Source organism: Neltuma alba, unplaced genomic scaffold, assembly GCF_004799145.2.
Source record: "Neltuma alba isolate B1F8T4 unplaced genomic scaffold, ASM479914v2 tig00001332_pilon, whole genome shotgun sequence".
NCBI classification, from domain to species: domain Eukaryota; kingdom Viridiplantae; phylum Streptophyta; class Magnoliopsida; order Fabales; family Fabaceae; genus Neltuma; species Neltuma alba.
Genome location: NW_021632421.1, coordinates 71587 through 75172, shown reverse-complemented (window position 1 = coordinate 75172; position 3586 = coordinate 71587). Strand labels below are relative to the sequence as shown.

The following is a 3586-nucleotide window of genomic DNA, read 5'->3' as shown; positions in this document are numbered from 1 at the left end:
GTTAGAGGATCAAATACAAGGAGAGACAGTTCTTTAGATATATGGTCCATGATCAATGGCCCGGATCATTTTCTGAGGTTCGCTCCCCAACAATGCCCCAACCTCCCTGCCGGAACCACTGATTTCAGCACCAGAATGTCTACTCTCAATGCTTATTCTTATCCCAATCTTGATGAGGTGTGTGTGTATATGTATATATATCTATATTTACCCTTTTTCCATCGTATTGTTTCAACACAGCACAGTAGTATATACAATGTTCGCCGTCTTCTGAGAAGCAATAACAACGGGTTTTGATTTATTTGTAGTCTGTGGGAGTTGTGGCGGTTCACAGGAAGGCAGGTCGACGAGTGGGAAAATTTTGATGGAATATGAGTTTTTCCCGGAAAAGAGAATGCGAGAGGCACTGCTTCCAAGGAACTGGAATTATCTTTAGTAGGGGGCGAAGCAGCTTATTCTTCTTCTTCTTCTATTACTGCAGCACTATCAGCTAGAGCTCTTAATGGGAATGCAGATGCTTCTGCAGCTGCTTCTAATTCTGTTGATCTGTCTCTCAAGCTTTAATTATCAGAGCCTTTCAGGCATATAAAAGCAATAGAGAATCAGAGCCCATGAGTCCTTTTTGTTCTGTTGTTTTTTGAGAGCAGTGATCTGTAATATGCATATGTAAGACGCAGGAAAAACACCGAACCCCTCCAATAGTACAACCTTTTTCTGTGTAATTTCTTTTGTTGTTAAACTAATACTCTTCCAAACAGCCCTATGCATCTCCTTCTTGGGAAAATCAAATCCCTCTCTCTCTCTCTCTCTCTCTCTCTCTCATTCTAAAGCGCATTAGTATGTTCGATGAATATATATATCACAGTATCGATCACTCTGGCAGATTAATTTCATAAGTTATCCATTTTCAGTTCTAGTGTGTGGTTTAAGTATATGAGATGCTTAACTGCAAAACGAAGAATAAGGGGGAAAATTAAAGAGAAGAGAAGAACAAATCGAGTTGAGGGGTTCAAAACAAAACCCTAGGATAGCTTAGCAGCTGGAGCTGTTGTTTCTGACTGGAAAGGCAAGAAGTTGCAGGCGACTTTTAATACTTTAACAGAATGAAGGTGAAAGTTTTTTCTGTTCTGGAGTTAGGTTTACGTCTTTTATGTGCTGAAACACATGGGAGGTATCTCTGTCTTGCCCTATATAGAGCTCAGAGTAATGCCTTTGGAGAGTCCTCCAAAAAAAACTTGAAAATGATCCATCACTAAGGGGTTTTCTGAACTCCCAAAACTTTGTCTTTGTGTAGGAGAGACCACAGAAAAACACTGCTGTATCAGAATTCGGACATTTATATATTAAACTCTCTTCGATTTAATTAGCATTAACTACACAAGGCTGGCTACTTTTTATTTTGAAAATGAGAGCTCTTTTATTTATTTATTTTTTCATTTTTTGGTGACAAAATAGGAGCATGTATTGTCAAAACTTAAAAGAGAGTCTTCTTTCCCCTGCTTAATAATACTTAAAATTCTCATTTACTGTTTTCAAACATTCTCTCTCTAGCTAGGGTTCGTGTACTTCCAAAGATAATAGTGAGCAGCATTATGAGTACATAATAAACCGTTTTCTTTTCTAAAGGGTGTTTTGAGTTTTGATTACGATAACCTACGCGTGTGTTAAATGATCTTACATATCTAAAATCCAAAATTAGTGATTCCAAATTAAAAGGCATGCATGCATTTAAATATCTGAATTGAACGAATTGCGACTTGCCATTCCTCGGCACTCAATCTTGATTGTATGCATTTTTGATAAATACAAGGATTGACATTATCATCTGAATTATTTTTAGTTTTATTTACGTTTAGAAGTGATTTATTAATTAATTATCTCTTTATTTATTTCATCACACACACTCTCTCCGTTTCCAATTACCTTCAACATAAAAATACTGTTTTTCCATGTTTCATAATGATTGTCAACTTTAGATTGTATTATTAGATTGCATTAATCTAAGCTATCAGCAGTGTAATTTATTCAAACAAGTCCTAAACCGTTTTCTATTACTCATTTTATGTTTGAAATTTTTTTTTTTGGTGTGAAGCTAAAATTTCATGGCTCTATTTTGTTAATTAGTATTGATGAAGGAAAGGAATATATATGTTTGTAAATGATACTCCACCCATTCTATTAAAGTATTTAATTAATATGGGAATATTAGGAAAATTAAATAGATGGCTTAATTCTAACAAAATGGACATATAATCTCTCCCTAAAGTTATTAGATGACCAGATGTAACATTATGGTAGTGTTGTATGTCAGTATCAATTTATATAAGTTAAACAACTTTGCATATATCAGTCCATGAATTACACAAATAAGTTTGGATAAAATTGATAAATATGAGAGAACAAATGGATTAAGTCTTGTATTTGGAATTAAAACTCTCTAAACAGCTTGTACATAGATTAGAGGAGATGCAATTAGCTGGCTAGGTGTAATTTGGATAGGGAAGAAGAGGGAGGAAAGGGGGGGGTACTTTAGTCCAGGGCCACGTTACTGAAAGGGAGATATATGAGCCAGGGAGGGACGTTAGTGCTGTGTTAGAAAGAGGCCAGCTTTTGCTTTTCTTTTACTCTCTGCCCTGCCATTATACTTTTGGCAATCTTCTTTACTTTTTGTCTCTCTTCCCCTACCTATCCCTTTCATTCTTCTTCCTTCTCTCTCTCTCTCTCTCTACCCTCCTCTTTACTACTGCAATCTCCCCCCCCCCCCAAAATATATATGTATATATATAGCTTTTACGCATCGTCTTATCACATAAGGTATCAGTGAGCGCTAGGGCTGGGGTAGGTCTTTGTGGCATTTCACTTGAACATGTGTTATTGTGTTTTACTCGTGAATTTTTACCTCATTATTCTGTGAGCCATCAGTTTCTGTAAAGCCTTCAATTTTCCCCTCCTGAAAAATTATGTTCGCTATGAATGTTCTGATGCATGAAGTTGGCAGAGCCATTTCAGTGATATGCTATCTCACGTTTGAGCTTCAAGACTCTGTTTTATATATGAACCCTCCCTCTATGTGTATGGTAAATGGCAAGAGTCTAAGACAGTATAAACATTACTTTCTCTAAGAAACTCATAAACTAAAACAGTACTTGAAGTGCATTGTTTTAACGAATAGTGTTAACTAATTACAACACAACTCATTATTGGTGAAGAGACTATGGAACGTGAAAAAAAAAAGCGTGGACGGCAGGATTCGAACCTGCGCGGGCAGAGCCCACATGATTTCTAGTCATGCCCGATAACCACTCCGGCACGTCCACCGCCTGCTGGTGATCTCTCAAAGTACATAAGTCTATGTTGCTGGCTAATCATTAAATATTAAAACATGTTGCCCGCCTTTTATGTATGTCTCGCGAGTATAATCTGTGCTTCAACTTTCAAGCTTCAACTTTTTAGATGATACATTCTCGTGAATTTACTCACTTTCAATGCCATTCAGATGATTAGATATAGATTTTGACTATACTCTCGTGTTATGTGTATCTAATTGAGAGTAATTTTAATTTTAAATGAAAAATTTCAATCCATT

General features: G+C 36.3%; 1 non-coding gene across 1 annotated transcript; it reads right to left on the bottom strand.

The window, feature by feature from the left end:
* Positions 1-3235: 3235 nt before the first annotated feature.
* TRNAS-AGA (transfer RNA serine (anticodon AGA)) lies at positions 3236-3317 on the bottom strand. Its single transcript has one exon. It is a non-coding gene; the product is annotated as a tRNA-Ser (tRNA).
* Between the last annotated feature and the right edge of the window lie 269 nt (positions 3318-3586).